The sequence below is a fragment of the Felis catus genome, chromosome B2, assembly GCF_018350175.1.
Source record: "Felis catus isolate Fca126 chromosome B2, F.catus_Fca126_mat1.0, whole genome shotgun sequence".
Lineage (NCBI taxonomy): Eukaryota > Metazoa > Chordata > Mammalia > Carnivora > Felidae > Felis > Felis catus.
In genome coordinates, this window is record NC_058372.1 from 96,593,807 (window position 1) to 96,618,025 (window position 24,219).

The window sequence follows — 24,219 nt, forward strand, 5'->3', positions numbered from 1 at the left end:
AGGTGACAACAAGAACCTGGTTCCTGCCCTCGTGAAGCTTACGGCTCAGAGGAAGGCAGACATTGATTTATATAATAACACAAATGTGAAATTTCCGTTGTGGCAAATGCTGTGATAGTGTTGGCATAGTGCTGTGAGAGCCTCTAAACGGGAGATTTGATTAGTCAGGAGATTTGGAAGCTTCCCTGAGGAGGTAGTGCTTGAATTGAAATCTGAAAGATGCTGAGATATGAAGGAGGGGAAACAGGGAGGGAAGAGCTTATTGGGATGAGGGCACAGCAGCATGAGTTTGAATCCTGGCCCTGATTTGCTACTTTGCTAGCTTCAAATCCTTTTGATGGAATGGAACTTTACCTATAAACAAGAAAACAAACAAACAAATATTCCCTGTATCAATAATGCCATTTATCATTTGTTTGTATATTCATTCATTCATTCATTCATTCATTCTACCAACCCTTGGGGATTTGTTGCTTGCTTACTGACTTCTGCCTTCCCTGACTTTTCACTCCGCTTCATGGACTGTAGAGCTAGCACAGTATTCCTAATTTATTTCAGGGAGTATACTGACAGCTTGTAACTCCTGAAGGTAGAAGCATTTTGTAAATGAATAGACAATAATAAAAATAATAACTGTAAGACCCTAAGTGTTTTTATTATCAGATGTATAAGAAAAGCAACAATAACAACAGAGAAAAGATGGGGTGAAAATACTCTGATTTGAGAGAGGAAAATGATTAGTGTCTGACAAATATCATCGGATGATTGACAATAAAGGGGTAAGTCATTTTTTTGATGGAAAGAACCACAGAAAGGGAACATCCTTCCCCTCATCTCCCTTTAGGTGTGGGACGAGATGTGGTTTTGTTATATATAGAGAGAACTATAGAGCTATGTTAACGTTCACGCAAGGGTAGACAGGAAGTTTGGGTGATACATCTCAGGACAGGAGAATGCTTATTGACACTCAGGTCCCCAGACTAGACAAGTGTGATAAAGTGGAAACAGAACAGCATGTCTGCTGGCACAATGACAGAGGGCAGTTCTCACGGCACAATGGCGTGGCAGGAAAGGAAAGAATTCTCCTCCCTTTCTTTGTATTCTTTGTTTCAGCCTTGTATCTCATTTAATGCCTAGGATCATGATGACAACTCTAGAAATGTGGTGATAAATAAATAGGCAGGTAAGTAGTTCAGATTTTATTTTCCTGGGTCTTAACTGGGTGATGGGGACATGGTATTTGAAATGAAAGGTGTCAGCATCACTCTTCAGGATGCCAAATAGAGGAGGTGACCCTTCCCGAGGCTAACCATACCTGCACCCGCCTCAGATGACTGTGAATGAGAACCACGACTCAGTTCAGCTGGAGTCAATGGCCCCCTCTCCAGTTCCAGTAACTTCTAAAAAACCACATTTAGTGACAGTCGTTTCCAAAAGAGGCTGATTTTAAAACTGTGATGAAAATGGCTAACAGCAGGCTGAAGGTTAAAGTAAAAAACTTAAAAACCATAAAATCTGCCTGGAGGCTATTTAAGCAAACTGTTTTAGAGGCACAGATGGTTCATATACCTCTGAGCCAAAAACAAAAAAGTAAAAAGGGGACAGTAAAGCTGGCGTGATTAAGCAGACAAGTATGAAAGTTTTATTAGTACTAAAAAGGCATCCTTTAGAAAAGTGAAAAATCTGTCTCTGGCAACTCGGAAGACATGTTAAAGACCAGTGGGGAATGGAGAGGACACACAGATGACATCTCAGAAAGCAACCAAAGACAGGGAAAACACAAAGCGTGCTTATGTCCACTGGCTATCAGGGGCTGTGCTCTATGGAGATTAGAAAGCAGTGTAAGACAGAGATGGGGGGTGTGGGGGGTTGGGTGTGGCTTCCCTGCCCTGTGTTTTTGAGGTTCAGCAGCTTTTATGGGGATTAGGTGCAACTTAAATGGTGACTTGACTTTCTAAAGAAAATGAGCTGAAGCAAATCTGAAAGGCTTAAGCGCCATAAATCAGAAGGCCCAAAACATGTGAAGGAAGTAAAGCATGGTGTTGCCACCAGTACTATTAAAAATGGTAAGCATCCCCGAAGCTGGGGAATCATTCTGGTACGAAGGCCTCCAGCCTTTTCTAAGGGTGTGCCGCCCCCTCCTCCCCACAGTACTTCTGATGCAGTCCTTCAAGGATGTTCCTGTACACGTGCAAGGACACACACATGCACTTACATAGAAAGCCTCAGGATTTAATTTTTTAATTTTATTATTTTTTTCATGTTTATTTTTGAGAGAGCATGAGTGGGGGAGGGGCAGAGAGAGAGAGGGGGACAGAGGATCCAAGGTGGGCTCTGTGCTGACAGTGGCGAACCTGATGTGGGGTGGACCAAGAAATCATAACCTGAGCTGCAGTCCGACGCTCAACCGACTGAGCCACTCAGATGCCCCCAAAGTCTCGGGATTTTAGATTGATGGGCCGCCATGATCATAATTTGGAGAGAAGTCAGGCTCCAGAAAATAACACAACAGTGCAAAGTTTACAGGGTCCCCATTTGAGAAGCTTCCTCTAAGAAAAAAGCAAAACAAAACAAAACAGTACTTGTGCCTTGAGTTAGCATTCAATATAAACCTTAAAAACATGACCAAATATAGCCTTGCAAAAAGTAAGGTAAGTTGTTTGGATTTTCAGAAATCCAAGTAATTCACTTAGAGTTTGGCTGACTCCCTCCAAAGAGACCCTCGAGGAAAATAAATAACTGAAGGCAAGGAATAAAGCCTTGCCTTGGATTAAGAACCTGGGTAAGGAGTGGATGATATTCCTCAGGGTACACATAAATTAATAGCATCCTGTCCCAGGGGTTTATATTAGGAGTAGTGTCACTTAATATACTGATTGCTTGTTTGGAAGTAGATGACAGGAAGGAGAGGAAGTTTGCTACTTTTTCTAAGTTGCTTTCATTTGAAAAACCACAGGGGATTACCTCCTCCCACCTGTCCCCTTTACCACCCCCCCAAAAAAAACCAAACCCTGCTCTACAGATATATGAATATAATGAGGTAACCTGACATCAGATGCAATTCCATTCACTGAGCTGTCAGCTAGCACAGGGGACAAAAAGTTTCAATCCTCATACTCCCTGATACAGGCTTCCTCTCAGCATCCCCAGAGAGGGGGACTTGGTCTGGTGTGAAGGGGTCTCCATTGTGTTCCTTGCCTAGACTAAAAAAAATAGCGTTTTTAGACGTTTGCGTTACAGATGGTTTTTTAAATGGACAAAGGCATGTCAAACGGTAAGCTTTGTCCCATCTTCACAGGAAATGTGTAGTTCATCCTTCTTTAACCTGATTTTTATAAGAGGCTAATGCTGAACTTTGAAAGAGTTGACATAGAGGATTAAATATATTTTCATTAGACTCCAGGCTATACAAATATGGGATACAAGAGCCTGAAAAGGTATACTGATGGGGACAGAAGAACCAATAATAAAACCAAAGAATTGGTAAAGATAAATATAATGAAAGTGTACCTTGCCTCTTAACACTCAGGGGTAACCTTTGCAGTTGGCCACCACGGAGAAAGGCTGGGTCAAACTCCGTGGCAGATGGTTTAATACATAGTGCATATATTAATCCGCAGAGGCAGCCTGGAAATGCAAGCAGGTTGTTAATGATCGTGGATAGCAGTTGCGAGCAGCTCCTGCTCTTGCAGTAAGGAATTCAGATGTCATGCTTCAGGGTTCAAGTTGATGAGTTTCTGGGTTGGGAAAACATTTCCCCCTTTGTATCGCACCACACAGCTGATGAGGCACGCTCCAGGGAAAGGGTGATGCAGACTATATCAGGTAAAGGCAAGAGAGAGAAGGTAGACTCGCATCCCAGGTCCGTGATTTAGTTTGACGACTTCCTATTTCTGGTTCAAGTGGCACCACTGAGAGTACGAGAGTACATCGTAGTGTGAGGACTTTGTGAATCAAATGTGAAGGCAGCAGACCCCACTGCTATAAACCTAACAGAACTTCAAACCTGATATTCAGGACGATACTGATTAAAAAAGAAAGAATCCCCAATCTTATGGCCCATTGACACCAAAGAAAGCCTGTACCAATGATGTCTTTTTCATTTTCCTGTATCCCGAGTTGCTTAATAAGTAGAAATGAAAGTTGGCTTCCCAGATTCCAGAGCATTAAACTTGACTTAAAGACTGAATTAAAAGCAGGTGCCCAGAGAATTAATTATGAAGAGGTATATTCCCAAGCCCTGTGCCACAGATGGAGCCAGTGTATTTATTGAAGCCTAAATCAAGACAACCAGAATTAAATAGAAATTCAGGAAGAGTTGGGTGAAAAGTTTAGATGTCTTACAGAGTTTCATATTCAATGTGACAAGAGAAGAAAATTATACTCAAAAGTAAACTTAAGAGGTGAGCTGAAGTTAGCACTCCATACCTCCACCGGCAGAAACTCCCCTTGTCATTCAAGCCCCTTTGCTCACTTCCTTTACATTTCTGATGCAGCCATTTAGCACTTAATAAATATCAGTTAAATGTAATCCTTTATGACATTGTAATTCAGCAAGATGTTAGACATCCCTGGGGTCTAGATGTTTGGTTAAATACTTGGTCAGGGGTTGGTAATGATGATTTGGACCTCAGTTTCTTTGTCCTTATGGATGTAGGGACATGGATGATGTACTTAATAAAGCCTGTATCGGAGTGGTTATTACAGTTAGCCTTTATCATCTATATTCTCCAGGGCTGTACAGGGGCTCCAGCAAGTGGTAGCCATCGCTATGTTGCTGTAAACCAACTGTGCACAGGAGGAGATGTGGGGAGATAGGCCTCACTCACTCCTGGGCAGCCCAGCACCCAGGGCCCTCCAGCTCTCCACACATGGAATGCCCAGCTTGCTCCTAGGGGGAGATGGGAAGGAAGTTGGCTATTTCCATCTTGCCCTTGGGTCCTGAGGCTGAAATAACCCCGTCTGTCACTCGGCTCCTTTCAGAAGCTACTGCTAGCAGGTCAGGGACAGTCACCCCCACCACTTTGGCTTGGGCTGGGATACTAAAGTAGGCTGGGGAAGTGAAAGGCCGGAGAGAAGGGTGGAGGTCCATGTCCCGTGCAACCAGTGAATGAACCAGCAACTCACTTAGGTCCTCAGAGGCTAGGACCTGTCTCAGGGCTGAGTGCCATGGAGCACAGAAATCTGAGAACTGGTTTCTGCTGAGAAGAATGTCTGCCTGAGTGTGTGAGTTTTCCTGTGCTTGTATGGAAATTTCATGCTGCACATTTATTCACTTACTCATTTATTCAGCCTCCACAGCGTGCTGGGCATTGTTCTGTGGCTGGGGATACAAAGATAAATAAGGAGAGGTCCCTGCCTCTGAGGCTCTCACAGTTGAATAGAGGAGACAGACAAGTAAACAAATGATATGGTATGAGGCGTGCTGGAACAGATGTGGATAAGGAGAACTGGGGACCATGGAGTGACTTCCCCAGCCCAGGGGCCAGGCTCTATGCATGAGTGAACACATGCTAGGAGGCAGACTGAAATGCAAATTCAAAGCAAAGGGTGGCAAGGCAGTTTATAGGATCTGAGTCAGGAATGAGCAGCGGTCTACTTGTCACGCGTTAAAAAACAAATGTATAATCCTTATTGTAATGCCCGGATTATGTTTTAACATTTTATTTTATTTTTTTCTTTTACTTCTTAAAAATGTTTATTTATTTATTTATTTATTTTGAGAAAGAGAGAGACAGAGAGGCAGCGGGGGAGGGGCAGAGAGAGAGAGAGAGAGAGAGAGAGAGAGAGAGAGAGAGGAAGACACAGAATCTGAAGCGGGCTCCAGGCTCTGAGCTGTCAGCAATGAGCCCGACGTGGGAGTCAAACTCACAAACCACGAGATCATGACCTGAGCCAAAGTGGGACGCTTAACTGACTGAGCCACAAGGCACCCCTTAATGTTTTAAAATATTACAGACTTTATAGGAATGCTTAAAACCATATACCATGACTTAAATTGATTTTTGACATCCTTTTGTCTTCAGGTTGTATTTAGGAAAAAGTTTACAAGAGAGAATGGAGGCAGAGAAGTAGAGCATATGCAGACAGCGCTCATGACAGACATGTAAAGAGTTGAATGCATACATGCACACTTCCTCGACTGTTCGAACTGAAAGCGATATGAGAAACTTTCTCCAATATCCTCCTTTTACAGATGAGAAAACTGTGGCCCGAGAATAGGAGCGAAGGGCCTTTACAGTCTTGCAGAGGCCACACAGTTAGTGAGGGGCAGACACCATAGGTCCTGGGACTAGCATGAGATCTTTCAAGTCAACAAGAGGAGAACTGTAATGGTAGTTGCCTGAAAAGCAATAGAAACTGCTCTTCTTTTCAATTAGAATGTCAATATTTAGTAAGTATAGATATAAACTTCATAAAAGGGCTTAGCATGCTACTTTTCAACGTTTTATCTACCAGGAACTCATAGTAAATACATTCTGCTTTGTAATTTAGAACACACACACACACACACACACACACACACACACACACACCCTCTTACCCTATTTCATATTACCTCAGTCACTTCGATGCTGGCATTTTCTTGATTTTACCAGAAAGTGTCAACTGAAGATTTTCATGCAGTTATATCACAGCCGCAACCCGGATGACAACAGTTATAAAATGCGTCATGATCTCAGAAGTATTAAAATAGGAAAAATGTTTAGGCTTTACAAGATGCAAAATGGGGCATATCCATTTAAAACTCAACTAAAAGTTTCATGAAACAATACTTATTTTTCTATGTGATGCACTCTGGCATTTCTGTTTTTTTCTGTTTTATTTCATTAAAAAGTTGTTGGTTGGGACTCATTAATGGGGTAAGAACTCAGCTTGAAGATACTGGGTGAATAGATAGATTCGTATTAAATGTAATTATTAAGGCAGGATAGGAGGGTCTTTAAGGTCTTCCCATTGGATTCTCCTTGATTTTAACTCTGTAGTTTCATCAAGTTAAACTGAGGTATTTCTATTAGTTTTTCTGAACTTTCATTGTGGACTCTGTTAATGGAGTCATATTTATCTCTTAAAATGGCCAATGTCTGCCCCATTTAGAATTTGCTCATTTGTGTTGATGGAGTCCTGGGGGTGATGAGAGTATTGATCAGACAGTAAAAGGGAATGCTCAAATTTTTAAATGTGCTGTGTCAAGCTCTTGTATCAGGTAAGAATGAAGGAAAGGAAGGCAGAAGTGACTTGATGGGGAAGGAGCATGGGTAAGAGAGTCGCGTAAGAAGACCAGACACAGAGGAGGGGCCTGAGGAGTGAAGTAAAGAAGGAGAAGTGGCCTCCCGAGCAGCTTTCCATTATAGTTCTGAGCCTTGGGCCAAAGGCGGTGAGGAGTTAGAAGACTTGTCATGTGTGGTCTGGTCTCCATATCACAGTCAATGAGACGATGCCCAGGCCTGTTCCATAGAGCTGTGCTGCTAATCCCGGCATAAGGCTTATCCTTTACAGGCCTCGCCCATGTCAGGGGACTTGTTTGGGGGGACAAGTTGGATATCAAGGAGAAAGAATGGTTGAATTTGCTTATTTTTATTTATTTATTTATTTATTTATTTATTTATTTATTTATTTATTTATTTATTTATTTTTTAACGTTTATTTATTTTTGGGACAGAGAGAGACAGAGCATGAACAGGGGAGGGGCAGAGAGAGAGGGACACAGAATCGGAAACAGGCTCCAGGCTCCGAGCCATCAGCCCAGAGCCCGATGCGGGGCTCGAACTCACAGACCACGAGATCGTGACCTGGCTGAAGTCGGACGCTTAACCGACTGCGCCACCCAGGCGCCCCGCTTATTTTTATTTTTTAAACATTTTTAAAAATATTTATTTTTGAGAGACAGAGACAGAGCATGAGTCGGGGAGGGAGAGAGAGAGGGAGACACATATTCCCAAGCAGGCTCCAGGGTCTGAGCTGTCAGCACAGAGCCTGACATGGGGCTTGAACTCAAGAACCACAAGATCATGACCTGAGCTGAAGTTGGATGCTTAACTGACTGAGCCACCCAGGTGCCGTACTTATTTTTATTTTTATTTTATTTTTTAATTTCAGTGTATTTAACATACATTGTTACGTTAGTTTCAGGTGTACAATATAGTGATTCAGCAATTCCATACATTACTCAGTGCTCCTCACCGTAAGTGGACTCTTAATCCCCATTACCTATTTCACCCCCCACCTCCCCTCTGGAAACCACCAGTTTTTTCTGTATATTTAAGAGTCTGTTTCCTTGTCTCTTTTTTTTCTCAATTTGTTTGTTTTGTTTCTTAAATTCTATATGAGTGATATCATATGGTATTTGTCTTTCTCTGACAGACTGATTTCACTTAGCATTATACCCTCTAAAAGACCCATCCATATTGTTGCAAATGGCAAAATTTCATTTTTTAAAAAATGTTTATTTATTTTTGAGAGAGAGAGAATCAGAGCATGAGTGGGGGAGGGAGAGAGGGAGACGCAGAATTTGAAGCAGACTCCAGGCTCTGAGCTGTCAGCTCAGAGCCTGACGCGGGGCTAGAACTCGTGAATTGTGAGATCATGACCTGAGTCGAAGTAGGACGCTTAACCAACTGAGCCACCCAGGCACCCCTAAAATTTCATTTTTATGGCTGAGTAATATTCCATTGTGTGGAATATCTTCTTTATCCATTCATCTATTGATAGGTGGTTGAATCTGTTTTAAAGTAGGCTGAAAAAGAAATGATAGCTAAGACTTTCCTATTTAAATAATTTGATACAGCTAGATTAGAGACAGGTGGGAGGAGAGTAGGGCACAAACCGGCAGAGAAAACTGGGGCAGGGATTCTTAACCTCTAGTTTGAATCATGGTCTTCTTGGATAATCTGAAGAAAAGTTCAGAGTGGACCTTTTCTCTAGGAAATAAACATACACAGAGAATTTTACAGATTATTTCATGGGTTCATGGACTTTCTGACATTCATTCATTGACCTCTTGAATTCAGGTTTAGAATCCTAAGAGCGATTGGATATGGGCGAACTCAGCTCCTCATCTATTGTTCTGAAAACTAGAGTTCTTCCCTTAAACCAGAGATACAGGATGGATAGTTTTCTGACCTGTGCAGCCTGGAATGGAGGTTTGGAACAGGTGGAGGTGAGCCGTAAATCTGTCAGCATAAGGGACAGTACAGGAAGACTGGGGTTTGACCGGTACTGCTTGATATCCCCAGACAGGCTTTTAGAGTCAGCATGCAGTAATAAACTTTGCAGTATTAGGAGAGAGAACAGTTCTGCCTCAGTGCCAGAAATGATGCTTCTTCCAGGATATAGACCTTGAGAATCAAATGACACAATTTTTCAGTAATTTGTCCAATACTGAGAACAGACAGATACTTCTCAAAATGGATGTCATTAAAGTCACAAAACTGGTGATGTTATGGACAGATTCTTCCATTTGCATTACAGAGACATAACAGATGTGGGGAAGCTCCCGGTCTTAGCAAGATGTTGGATTAAATAATGCTTGCTGCCTGGATGTCCTGTCGGATGCATTGTAATACTTAACAGAACTCCTTGCCACCTCTTAAAAGAATTTAAACTGTCAGCCCGTTGAATGCTCATCTCTAATGTGAAATTTTTAGATGAAGCCAATTTAGCTTAATTTACCAAGATGTTGCTTCACGTCTGCAGGGGAAAGCAGGGCTGGAGTGTACTGGAGCTGCCCCTTTGCAGAAGTCTGGAACACACAGGACACAGAATAGCTTCTTTGGGTCACTGTGCCATTTGTCAAGGAAAAGCAACACTACCCTGCTCCTGCCTCCCACTCCTGCTCTAGGAAAAAAAAAATATCACTCATGCCACCATTCCAATAGACACAGGAATGATCTCAGAAAGCAGTTTCTCTTGAGTTTCTAGAATAGTCCCAGCATTGACCGTTCTTCAGGGTGGGGGTGGGGTGGGAAGAAACTATTGTTCTGAGAGTCTGCCTGGGACTGCAGATGGAAAGGTTTGATCAAGTACAGGAGCATCTTTGTGCTGCAGTTAATGGTTTTCCTTTTTTTTTTTTTTTTTTTTTTAAATCCCCTTCTGAGGGAAATCTGTGATTACATTTTTTTCTCTGCACAGGTGCTAGAATGCATTGCACAAATACAAACATATCCCACTTCATGAGAAAATTTGGAAGTCATTTTCCTTCCATCTGTCTGAAGTAGACTGTGCTCTAAAACTGGCCATCCACCCACCCATTCTCCCACGCACCTTCTCGGTGACAAGGAGGAGATGGCATTGTAAGAGAATGAAGGAAAAAAAAAAATAAACCCCACAAGGCATTTAAAAGGATGGCTTATTAGTATCATTTGGACAGCTATGAATAACACATGATAGCTTCTGGGGCTGCGTATTATTCACAGAAGAGTAGCCTTAATTTTCCTTCTCTCCTCTTCCCTATTTCACTGTCCCTTTATTACAGATACCCTTCTCCGCCTAAGTCCCAAATCCTTGCCAAACCTGAGTATTCTTTGATCACAGATCATTTTCCTGTGTCCACAGTGAGTTCTCGCCCATGTAGGTAGGTAAGCTGTGGCTTTTAGAAAAGGGAGGCAGTGCCTGTTTCCAGAGGACGCTGCAGCTGTAAGCCTCCGCCGTCAGACAATCAGAGGCCCAGCAGGGCACCTTCCTCGTGAGCGCAGCTGCGCTGCTCTGCTCTCCAGCTCTCCAAAGGCACTGCGCCCTACGTGCGGATTCCAAGCTACATTTAACACAATTGCCCATCAGCACTTAGGAAGCAGTTACCACAGAAACCCAGCAGAGACCAATTAGTCACATGATTAAATTAATTAAAATAACCCAGGGCATCTGCCATCTTGCCTCTTTTTGCTACAGATAGCGCATGACCCAGACAGAACCGTAATTGGTTAGCTTGCTGTTGTGTCTCCCAGTCCTAGAACTGTCTTCTTACCAAGGAAGGGGGTTCTCCTCATTTGCTTGTCTTTCCATAAGAACTCTCTTGGGTTGTTTGGGAAGATATTCCTTCCCTATAAGCCAGGCAGTATCAAATTTACAAAACATCAGATTTAATAAACAATGGGATTTGTTATGTTGGGGATAAGAGGATTTGGAAACATTTCCAGTTGCACAGTTGAAGACTTGGAGGTTTTTTAATGAGGGCTTTAACAATACATGCCAGAGGGTGCTCTGTAATATGCATTTACACTTGACCTGAGAATTTTGTGGCAAGTCACGGAAGCCAGACCATCGTTTTGCTTGTTAAAGTAATAGAGGTGTTATAGTGGGGCACAGGCAGCCTGTGTTCTGAGATGGTCCCGAGTCAGGGGTAGTGTCTAATGATCCCTTTGACTGGCTTGTCATTTGTAAAAGGCTGAAAGGCACACTCTGAAGCTAACTCAGTAAATCAGTGTTTTGTCCTTGATATGCTGAGTGACCTAATAATGGCCTTCCCCCAATCTCCATGTAGTTAGAGGTTTTCTATTACACCAGTGCCATACTTCTTCTATGAACACACGCACACAAACCAGCTTGCCTGCAATCTCATAGTGCTCACGGTGGCATGACTTCCATCACCTCAGACACTTTCTGGAGACCATTTGGATCCATTGCACCTGCAAGTAAATGACCACACGCAGTTTAGAGATATCAAAGGAGGTAATGGAGTGGTTTCTCATGTTCTTTCTTTGTGACGTGGCTTGACAAAATGGCATGAATTAGTTTTACCGTTCGACTGCATTAATTTGTGCCTCGCAAAGCAAGTGGCATAATCTCATCTACAAACCTTGACTGTGAGCCGGTGAATCATGGTTATACATGAATAGGAGGTAGCATGTACCTAAAACCAGCTGGGACAGATCTTTCAGCAACTGTAGGCATTGGGCTAGTTGGAACTTTCTTTCTTCCTGGGTGAAGTCAGAGTCTAGTCAGACCTCGGAACACATGTGTCCAACTGGCAATTCTGAAAATCAGGTGACTGATCAGAGAGAGCCATGTGGTAATTTAAAAGGCTGTGGCCTAACGTATTATGTAATGAACCTCAAAGGAAATTAATTGATAACAGTGTCATCAGTAGCAAAAATAAGAAGAATATACATTTGTGTCACATTTTACAACTTAGAAGGCATTCACACACCTCCAGCCTTTGACGGAATCTCTCCGACTTTACCAATACTTTTATTTAGTGTACATGTATTTCATGTGTACTTGGTACACTCATTTGGTTATTGGTATAGGGGTTGTTTTGTGGCTAAGATAAACATGGAATAAATGCAAAGCAGAGCTAAAATTAAGGTATAGAAAATATATTTCACATTTTAGAGGTTTTTTCCTTTAAATCAACAGAAAAATGAAAACATGACAAACTTTCTTGGCATGAGTAATTAGCTGAATACCCTTGGTAGATTTGAAAAGTAAAAAATATGTATTCAACTTTTAAATCCTTGAACAAAAATTAATAACTGTCTATTGAATAAATATTTGTGCTTTTGTGAACTCTAGGCTTGCTTTTGCAAGCAGAAGTCTGTTTTTGCTATCTCCTTATACAATTTTTCTCTATTAAAAATTATAGAAATATAGCTGTTTAAAAACTGTGAATGGCTACTCTTTTGAGAGTAACGAAATGAACCACAAATCCAAGTGTCTATCGTATCTTTTGGTTGTACATCAGGCTTGGTCAAAATAAGTCAAACTTTTGGAAAGTTATAAAATGTTTCAACAGATGGACAGAGTGCCAAGTAGTGGATTTGCAAAGAGATTTCATTTTATTTGCTCACATTTTGTGTAGCCTACGCCTAATTATTCATGAACTGAGTTTTAATGGCAATGCAGAGGGTTGCCTGTCATCGTCATCATTCTAAAGTCTGACTGCCCAGAACTTTGAAGGGCTGAGATTGGTTATGGAGCGCGGTATGAGTTTTGTACTTTCCAGTGCAATTTTTGGTTATTCTTTGTCTTGTGTCATTTCGACTTCCTCCATCCTACCAGGGAGGGTCAGCAAAAGATGACTGCATGATTTATGAATCATTTTCATAAATTCTGCCATGACCTTCTTATGTCATATTGACGCTTAGTTGTATATCCCCCTAGAATGCAAAGTTGGAACATTTTAGAGTTAGGATGCTAGCTACAGACAGGATCAATCCTCTCACATGCTTCTGAGACTGACACATTGCGAAAAAAAAATTGCCAAGTTAAGTTTCTATGAAAATTGTGATTATAAGAAGTGGTTGCTGCCTGTATTGATTTTTTAGCCTTTTCATTTGATCTTCCTGGAAAATCTTGGTTCTGAGTACTTACTGACACACTTAAATTGTCAAGGAAATCAACTTGAGATTGAGAGAAAATGAAATACTTTGGAAATGACTTTGTGTCTCTATTTTCATAAAGATCTAGTTCTTTAATAGCAAAGGGGCAGGACAGTTTGTGCAGCTGTATAGCAGCTCTACCATAAATCCTTTCAGGAACGAGACAGAGTACAAATAAATTAATAAATAAAATTGAATTAATACGTAAAACTGCAGAATATCATAGCTACGTGTTTGTCCCAACATACTAATTCATATCACGCTTGGAAGATTAGAAAACATTTAAGTCACCCCAGCGATATTAAAAATTGAGTACTTTATTTTATTCAACAAATACCTACTTAGATTAGTAGCTCCCATCATTCTTTAACTTCTTACAACTGCTGTTCTCTTCATAGCATGTAATACTACTGGATATCATACATTTTTTATAGATGTTTGTGTATCGTCTGTACTTTCCATTATAATAAACCCCATGAAGACAGCGATTATGTCTGTCTTGTTTACTGGCATATCCCCAATGTTTAAAACCATGTCAGCTATATTAAAAATTCTTGATAAATATTCATTGAACAAATGAATGAACTGGGTCTGAACTAAATGATGAACTCAATAAACCAGGCCTGACTTTTTGAATTAAGGAACATTGGAAGGAATGTTAATTTGTTTACCAAATTACATTAATTACATGTTAAAAGAGCTAGTGTGTAGGCTAGTAGATAACCTCATTTTTACTATCAAGTGTTGGGTGCATTTTTTAAACCTGGGAACCATTACAGAGAATGTGGAAGCTGCAAAAATAAAGGGGATGTGCGTTGATAGTCGTATTTTTTTCTTCTTTCAATATGCAAATCCTTTAGCACAAAGAATCCAAATGGATTAGAGATGAAAACATTGAGATGACATTTATGTTAACTAAGAAAACAATAAAAACAGGCATGAAACAAGAACAAGAGGAGATATTGTAAAAAGATTGAGAACTGCAATGTATGCGTAATCCTGTCTGGGGTAAATGGACCCAGAGTCAGGGGGTCCTTAATCTCCTGATCACCCACCACATGGCTTTGTCCCTGAGTCGTTGGGCCGTATAAAACCTTTGCAGATGAACTAATCTGCCTTCTCAGGTTTGTAGTGGTAGGAATAATTATCTTATTCTCAGCCATTCAGTGGTATCTCCCTATGAAACTTCTTAGTTTGTATTGTGTGAGAGAATGTGGACTTGTATGAAGTATGGGTGACACATAGCTCTGCTTACTTTCCCTTATTACTATCCACAGGTAGTTTGTACCTTGCAGCAACACATATTTGTAATCTAAAGTAGAAATGTCAGTCATGGTCACTCACTAGTTTGCATTACACATGTCGATTTCTTTCTCCTTTGAAAAAGAACAGGGTTCAATGCATTGCACAGAACTGACTTATAACCTTAGTGAGGGGGCAGTGATTAGGGGGCTAGTCTGATACCCCAGTGTATATCAAATGCAGCCCAGAAAAAGGTAGAAAATAACTAGTCCAAAATTACTTTTCAACAGTTGAAATAATACTATGTGCCTTAGAAGAACCTTTTCCTTCCCCCCGCCCCTCGTCTGTCGGGTGGTTCCTACTTTCTTAGCAGCTTCCTGCCTTCATCTTACCAATCGTATTTTTAAAAAGAGGATTTTACGGGGTGCTTGGGTGGCTCAGTTGGCTAAGCGTCCAACTCTTGATTTTGGCTCAGGTCATGATCTTACTATTAGAGCCCCCTGTAGGGCTCTGTGCCATCAGCACAGAGCCTGCTTGGGATTCTCTCTCTGCCTCTCTCTCTCTGCCCTTTTCCCACTCGTGTGTGTGCACATGCATGTTCTCGCTCTCTCTCTCTCTAAAAATACACATTTTTTTTTTTTAAAAAAAGAGGATTTCAGGAGTCTTATCTAACCTTTCCCATTCCGAGCAATGTTTCAATAAGCTTTATGCAGCTCTCTCCTGGGTCTCCTGTGTAGAGCCCTATGGTAAGGATGGGGCTAGTCTGGGAAGGATTTGAAAGTTTTCCTGGGGACCTGTCTATAGGACAGTGCAACACCAGGAGGAGAGGTCAGCCAAGTGCAGGAACTCTCCTGCTCCCCCTCCAGTGTCTCACCTCTACCCAAACCCTGGCTCCTCCCTGGTTCCTCTTCTTCTAGGAACCCCCCTTTCCCCAGAGCCTTCGTGACGCCCAAGGATTATCATGTTACCACCCTTTCCATGCACTCGTGGATGCTCATAGTTCCTCCTAATTTTGAAGTTCTCACTGTATCAGACATGTTGCTTAATCCTCATAACAACCTGATGAAAAAGGTATTTTGTTCCCATTTTACATGGGAGGCAACTGAGACTCAGAGTGATATTAACTCAGAGGAGTTAAGAACTTACCCAGGTCAGATGACCCATGAGTGAACAGACTCGGGTCTCTTTCTCCACCAGACTGTGCTTTTGACTATCCCTGCATCAGGCTGAAGGTGGCTTCACCTGGCCCAGGGCGCAGTAGTGCTGTGTACACAGTCCCTGCTCTGTCCTGCTCCTTATCTTGTCTCCCAATGACACAACCTACATCCCCGGAGAAGCCCAACCGCCTTTGCAGGCTTTTTCCTGAGGAACTCAAAAATGTGTGCTGGCAGCAGTGAGACCACTGTCAATTATACACTTGCTCTCAGTTTCCTAAACACTTCTGATGCCTTCTATCTGGAAGGGTCTGTCTCTGGGGTTACCTGACCTATCAGGGTGAGATGCCAATTAGATCTATGTGCAATCCAAACATATCTAAATCAGGGCTGTGTCAAACCTACCAGCGTAAAAACTGTGGGCATCGTCAGTGTCTTCCTTGAGAGTGTCCTAGCTAGCGGATGGAATTTTAGTGGAAAGTTTCTTCCCTTCTTTGAAACATTCCGGTTTAATTTAAGCTGGAAGACATTGTGGAATGGAAACTAAGGAGCATATATTTCATAGGATTTAAGTTAAGGATGGAAGGAAAGAAAAAAGGAAGGAAGGGAGGAAGGAAGGAAGGAAATTTCATCATTGTCTGGAGAGAAGTTAGATTTAATGTTTTCAGCCAAATGTGTGGACAATTTCTCCAGCTGTAGCCCTTTAATGATAATTACATTTTCCATAGCCTTTAATTTTCTTGAATAGTCTGTGCGTTCATACTATGGCTCTAAAAACTCCTGCCCTGGCTGAGAAGGCCTTCTCCATGGAGCTGAGACAAGTCGCTGAGCTGGGCTGGGCTATTCCTCTGGGAAGACACACTCTTTCTAACCTAGTCCTGTGCATGTGCAGAGCTTCCTGGTGGGGAGCTCTGAATATAATAAAGGAGCTTGGCTGGTCAGATTCCTTGTCAGGTTAGGAAGCCCTTTGTTTCTGTTTAGTTTTCTGAAACAAGACAAATTATGATATTTTCTGTTAATTTCTTTCCTTAATGAGTTTCATTAAAATCAAAGCTTCCGGAAGACTGAGCCTTGACAGCTGTCTAAGGGCTGTTTCATTTACCGGGGGCTGCTTAGACTGAATAATTATTACAGCTTGATAGTTTAAAAAGAAGTAAGAACAACAGAGAGAAATAGATCCCTTGAATGGTGTGTCATACATTTCTATTTCTTTCCAGTGTCTGGGATTCTGTGGTGTTCAAAAGAGATCATTAAAATCATGTATTCTTTGAACTAAAATATTACTAAATCATCACACGCTTGCTTCTTAATGGCTCCCTGGTTCTTAAATACTGAATTTCACTTAATGATGGTATATTAAAAGGAAACCTTTTAGAGGTTAATAAAGGAAAATTTTAAAGAAAGATTGTCTTTAGACATTGGTAGGTCATTTGGTACATGGTGCCATGATGTCTTGATGAGAATATGGGCAGCAGTATATTTTATCTTATGGTTACCGAGTGATATATTTGTGCACATTCACTTGTCTTTTCCAGATAGTTTTTATATGCCAATTTGGCATGATAAAAGAGACTTTAAACTCATGGCCAGAATTTTGTACTTCATGATAGAGTGTTCTTATTTGTGAGGCCAACCTTCCCCTCCCCGCCCCCGCCGGCCTCTACAAAGTAGAGACAGTGGATGTGGTGGGTCGAGATGCTGAGAAACACCCTGCAGCATTCTGAGATGGTTTACATGGAGAGTCTGGAGAGTCTCAAAAAAAGAAAAGAAAATACTATCAATATTATGTAAAAATCGGTAGATTGAAATGTATTCAGACATATATAGGGATGAAATGACTCGGAATTACTCTTCCAGGGAATGCATGAAAAGAAGGGATAGATGGATGAAGTAAGGGGGGGTAATATTTGAGAATTGTGGAAGCAGAGTGATAGGAATTAGGAGATTCTCTGTTCTATTACTTTTATTTTTGCATCTGTTTTTAAAATGCATAATAAAAATTTTTAAAGTGATAAAATGTTAATGGATGCATGATATGTAAGAGATAGAAAAATAAGAACCATGGGTTGTAGGAATTTGATGGCCCAAAATAATTTCACAAGGAAAGCTTTACATCATTTGAGGAAAAATTATATCATTGGGAAACTTTTATCACTGAGAAAAAAAATTAATGAGACAATTCTGCAATCCTTCAAGTTTTGATTTTTTCAGCAGATAAATGATCAAGTTAGGAAAAATTAAACTGGGGAAATACTCTGTATTTGGGGAAGGATTCCTAGGAGCAGATTTAAATTTCACAAAGGAACCACTATTAATAAAAATGAGTTTAGTAGCTCATGTGAAGGCAAAGAAAGTAGGATATAAATAGTGAGGAACAAACTACAGAAAAGCATTTTCATTGTTCTTATTTTGTCTTTAGCTATTTTAAAGCTTGTTCTAGACAAAAGGACATTGCTCAGGGATTCACCAATGTGCTCAGAAAAGCAGAGGATCCCCTTCCCACAATGGTATTTGGCTTGTATGGGGATGGAGCCTCATAGCTGCACTTCCCATGAATGTGGATGTTCAGGAAAGCACAAGGAAGCCCCCACCCTTGAGATGGAGAACTGACTAGCACTAGCTCTTGGGAGGAATACATTCCATTGGCTCTGGTATTGGCTGTGACCCTTGATAACATCCCGTAGAGTTGCAGACCCCCCTCCGGAACACTTTCCAAGATAGGTTCCCATTTTCAGACAGTTCTACTTAGTGATAGAGCTGGATGGGTAGTTGGTCCAGAGAGTCCCTAAATTTCCTTCAGATTCTGAGATGCTATGATTGTATAAGACAAAAACATCCCCAGTTGGATGCAAGATAGGTATGTCTGTGTGAATGCGACTCTGCACGTATTCTGTAAAGGAAGAGGGATCCATATTGTGAGCTGTAGGCTGGCTGCCCACCAAGTAGCAGACTGAATGTAATCTGGTCCTTCTATTTCTTAAAGCTTTTAATACTAAGGAGCCTGGTCTCTCTCAAGAACTCCTCATTAAAGTATAAAACACTCTCCTGTAGTTTCAACGCTAGGAAGGCGCTCTCCTTCCATAAAGTCTATCACTATCTTATGGAAATCTCTCCCCCAGGAGGTCACTGAGCCCAGAGCTGCAGCTGTGTTTTAATAAGGGCTGGATAATTTTATGACCAATAACATTTGTCGTTACACATGCTACAAGAAGGTTAATCAAATCTCAGCCTTCAGGGCATAATCTGGGTTCCCACAGGAATTTTCCTGCAGAATTCTGTGTTTGGCTAGGGAAGCTTACTTCCTCCTCACACATTAGTTGTTGACCATGGTTCCATGATCCTGGATTTGTGCCGTGATGGTTTCTCTTACTGTCACTAGAATATTTCAGTATTGTAATTGTTTGGGAGCACAAGTCTGAGTGGCATGGCTTTGGGAGGCCCACTTTGAAAGCTCTGTGCTTTCAGGCCAATACTTTATTTTTCAACTTGAAACTTTAGTGAGGCTGGAGTAGTCACTCTATCTGTTTCATTTGCTCGGGGAGCCAAAGTTTAAGGCAACTTTCAGACCTGAGATACCAAATATTTTTCCAGCATTTCTCTGTTGCTTAGGAAACTCACAAACTGGTTCAAACATCTCACTTGGGGAAATATTGAAGTGACATTTAACTCAGAAACAAACTGCCTTTGGTCTGCTAAAGAAAACAAGATCACTGCCTGAAAGGGCAGCAGATCAAAATAAAGAGGGCAAGAGAGAAAGGAGTGATGGCGATTGAAAACTGAAGCTTGGGTGACTGCAACACAGATTTTGAGACTGTCCATGTATTTTCTTTGGTTTGGATGATATGGCTCGGCCAGTCTGTGGTATTTCAACTCCAGCTGTGATGAAGGACTGAAGTCCCTCATCATTTGCAGAGTCAAGAGACCCTGAGAAGTCTCCTCAGGACTCAGTAATAGTTGATGAAGCAAAGGAGGTGACATAGACCATCAGAAATAGGACCCAGCTGTCCATGGGTTCCAGTGTCTCTGTTAGGACCCATTGAGCTCCTCCCTATCTCAATCTGCTGTAGACTGTACAGGTTCAGTCTGAATGAGGCCAGGTTGTCTCAGTCTCTACCATGGTGGAGAGTTCTGTCTCCCCCTGAACCACCTGCACACCCTTCTCATGCTGGGTTCTGTATCCAGTACAGGCAGGCGCAAAGGGTCTGACTCAGATTGTGTGGTTGCGTGTGTGTGTGTGTGTGCACGTGCATATGTGTGGCTAGGGGGAGGAAAAGAGGGGCCTAAAACTGACTCAGTTTCCATATGGTTATCTTGGTAGGAGGTGACTTGAGCCTAGTCCAGGTTCCCAGGGCCCCTGGGCTGAGATGGAACTAATAAGTATGGGATGAGGTGAGTGGAGCCCCAGGACCAGAGGCAGAGTTCAGGGAGTAAGTCCCCAATCCTTAGCAGTTTCTTGGACTTTGACTGTAACTGGGGGTATCTGGAGATAAGTGGAATGAGTAAATAATCTTAACTAAAAGAACCCCCACAAAAACAGAAAGTAAAAATGAGATTCTGTTAAATTGTGGAATATACACCTAATCTGTAAGCCAGAGAATGGAAAATAAAAGTGAGCCTAAAAGTGAACTTATTTTGAGTATTCAGGTTAATCGACCAGTCTCTGCACCTTCCAGAACTGTAGGCTGGGATATGTGGAATGGAAATAAAGGAAATAGGGGTGAGAAGGCACCCTGGCCTGTCCCACCCCCACTGTGCAGGGAGGGCAGTGGAAGCCTTGTTTCCTAGTTGCTTCAAGCATAATCTTGTACTTTCCCCCAGTGGGTTTCAGCTCAGTTTGTGTCAGCCGATGTGTACAAACAGATTTTAAAAAATTGTTCCTTGCTAAGGGAGCTGACATCTGCCACTCTCAGAAATTAGAAATGACAAATGCCCCGAAGAGCAAAAGGCCGTGGCTGATTTGCCATAAAAAACAGAATCCACTCAGACTCCAGGATTCACCAAACAGAAAGCGTTGTCTAGTCCACACCTTTAGTGGTGGTTTCAGGTGATGAAGGAAATCGCACCACTGGTTCTGCTTGTTAACACTGCTGTCTTCTCCTGCACAACAAAACAAGGGCCATTCTCACTCACGCCTTCCCTTTCTAAGATTTAACGCAGTGCCCCATCCTTCAGACCCAGCAGGCGGTGGAGGTCTGTGCCGAGATGCTTGATGGGTTTCAAAATCCTCATGTTTGTTCGCCCTTAGAGGCTCCTTTCATCTGCAGTAGCCGCTTCCCCTCTCCACCGTGGGAGAGAAAGAAAAACAAGCATCTGGACTTGTGAAAGGGAAGAGAATGGAGTTAAATTGAAGACAGAAGATGTTACTGTCTATTTTAGCCAGGCTCTTCAGGAAAGGGGGCAGGATTTGGAACCAGAAAGCAGCGAGAACTGAGGCAGCTTTGGGCTTGGCTTCTCTCCATCTCCTCTGTCATGGTATCTCTGATTTTCCCTGGCTGGCTGCTCCATGTTTTCCTTTCTGTCCTCCCCATAGTTCCTGGTCCTCGCCATTCAGCATGTCTAACTTCATCATGGCCTCTCCAGCTCCTCCCAATATTGTGACCTTTCAATTCAGCTCCCGTCACTACATGTTGCAGTCTCTTGGTATATGCCAGTTCTCGTTCCTGAGAGAGGAAATCTGATTGAATCGGTTCATCTTTTTGCAGCAGGCCATATCACGGGTTGCCGGACACCTTATCTAGTGGCTGGTCTTGGGTCAAGTGCATATCCTTGGTCCAGTCAGCTATGGCTGGTCACATGGTACAAAACGTGGTACACAGTCCCTTAGAAGGGGATGTGGTAGGCAAACACTCAATTGCTATCTCAGGTCCACAGCCCCACATTTATGGAGCATTCCCTTGTGTCAAGCACTGTGCTAGGCATCAAGGGTATCAAGAGTCTTTCATTCATTTCCTATTAATATAATAAGGAACAAAGGGGAGAAAATGACCACAACCAGAAGTAGATAAGAAATGGCAGGGAGCACATGGGGACGAGGGTAGAAGTTTAGGGCTTAGTAATACATAACCAGGCTTGTGCTCCTGATCCAAAATCCAGGATGCACTTTCTTCCTCTTCACCCCTGTCCCTCGAGTGTGAAATTGAAAGTTGGACAGGTCCTGGAAAATAATTGAGACTTCTATTGAAAACCTCCTTCTAGCACTCACCTAAAATCCCCTCTCCCCCTGACCACTCCAGCCCAAGAAGATGCTTCTCAAACCTCCCTCACGTGCCTGGTCTCCTGGGATGAAGACACACCTTCAGCATCACAGCTCACCCTCGAATGAGCAATCACTTTCTCCACCATGTTCTTACTCCACCAAGAAATCACCTCCTCAAAGTCTATATTCTTTAGCATTTCAAGTACTATTATTTGATTTTATATCCTCAAAATACCTACATATTTTACTAGCCAAATTCTGGGATTGGATTGCATTTTAGTACATAGCATATTCAGTCATTAACAAATGCTCTTCCTAGAGGGACTTCTCGTGTTCTGAACTCGTTGGACTTCATCTCACAGCACATCGACTTTGGGGATTATGGGAAAGAAACACGTAAGAAACACATAAGATCTGGTCCTTTCTCTCCAGGAGTTTTCTTCCTGGCTCCGAAGATGGGACATACACGCGTTAAAGGGAGAAGAAGAGTGGCCGATTCTTGTTTAAATATGTACCCTGCTAGGCAAGAGGCTAGGAGGTGGCCTGGTGCGGGCTGCCCGTGGCTGCAGTTAGGAAGCTTGAAGAGCTATGGGGAGGGTGGGATGTACTGAGGCCTGGCTGACTTCATTCTGGGCTGGCCTGTTTGTGTGTTCAGTTTGGGGAGGTGGGGGATGGGCTTGCTGCCTTTGCAGGCACGGATCGCTCCCTTGGGCTAAATGATACTTGCTGTGTGACTCTTTTCTACTCCTATGCTGTATTGAAGTGATGGGGCCTGGGATGTGTTGCAAATAAATCATTTTTATTGTTGTGTTTTGTTTTTTTTAAAGGGAGAACTAGAAAAGAGGTTCTGAGAGTAGCCCAGAGAATTCCCCCAGCTCCATTTCTTCTGGCTCTAACGTGGCTGTGTGGAAGGAGGAACAATATTTAAACTCAACTGGGTGGTTCTTTTAAAACTTTGTTAAAAGGTCCATTTTAAGAACCTGTGGCTTTATCCATGTATGTAATGTTTCTTTCCCATCCCTTATATATATTTCTTGGAGGTCTCCATTGAGAATTTTGGGTATATCAGCAATAATTATCATCCAGTAGTGTTAACAGAGTCCAATGGCAGGAGTTATTTCCAATTATTGACTTTATTATGTTTTCTGTATATTTCAACTAATTTTTAAAAGGCAGCCACAAACTCAACTAACAAAGAAAAAAGCTGAACAAAGTACTGAACAGTGGAAAGTGTGGTAAAGTTGCCCGTGGAGGAGTTCTTATAAGACACCATCTTTTAAATATGTATTTTATTGTTTCTAGCAACTCAACAAACTAAAACCATATTGAAAATGAACAACTGACAGAAATGAGCCAAAGCATGCCTCAGGCAAGTCAAAGCTCCCCACCAGTTTGGGGTTAACTTCCGTCACTCCTAACATTTGTGAGAGGATGATTCTAAATAACATGGAAACGAAATCACGAATTCTACACACAGGATTAGGGAGGGAGCTACACACACATTAGTAAGCCTGGTGCTCCTTTACAACCTCTGATGTCACACAGACAGAAGGGCTAGGAGGGGAGAGATGTGTCCTTGAATTAAGAAGGAGCTTCCAGCAGACAATGGGGACAATATGGGGCATTACTCTGGGTGCTCTCTGCTCTTTCCCTTATATACTTTAAACAGTCCGTATGCTGCCAAGAATCCCATGTTACAGTTCTGCGCATTCTGTCGGATACCTGGTTATGTCTTGCTTTCTTCATTTTTGAGATAAGAACTTAACCATTCTCAGCAGCCTGAGAAGGAGTGACAGGAGCCTTAATGCACTGACCCCTGTAAGAATTGTTATCATTTGTTAGAGAAATCTTTACGCTCTCGCACCGTCTTCCTACTCATATACGAGGCTAATTGAAAAAGAAAGGAAGATCTGTCCTTTGAATCGAGAAAGGGTTTTTTCTATCACTCTCCTTAGCTCCTTTTAAAAGAGTGATTTACAAAAATCATTCTTACTTTATTTGGGCTCCAGGTAAAGGAAGAGTGGGAAAGAAGGAAGGTCAGAACAGTCCACCACTTTGCCCCTTTTGTATCCCCAATATACCGGGAGTTGTGAATCCGGAGCAGTGTCAGATTTTGCTTTGAGAAACACTTAGGAAGTGAAACTGATGCCAGGGACTCGCTGAGGGCAGCAGCGTGCCATTGCAGGGTGGTAGGTGGAAGACGTCAGGAGAAAATGGAGGACAAAAATAGCCACTTCGTCACTATTTCCTACCGAGGCACATGAGAAATTTCACTGAAATTGTTTCCATATACATTTCAAACTTTCCACAA

The 24,219-nt window shown here is 42.0% G+C and overlaps 1 protein-coding gene across 3 annotated transcripts in view; it reads left to right on the forward strand.

Annotated features, from left to right (window-relative positions):
* SOBP (sine oculis binding protein homolog) overlaps positions 1 to 24,219 on the forward strand; it is a 164,820-nt gene that overhangs the window by 55,589 nt on the left and 85,012 nt on the right. The gene's annotated exons all lie outside the window — the stretch shown is intronic.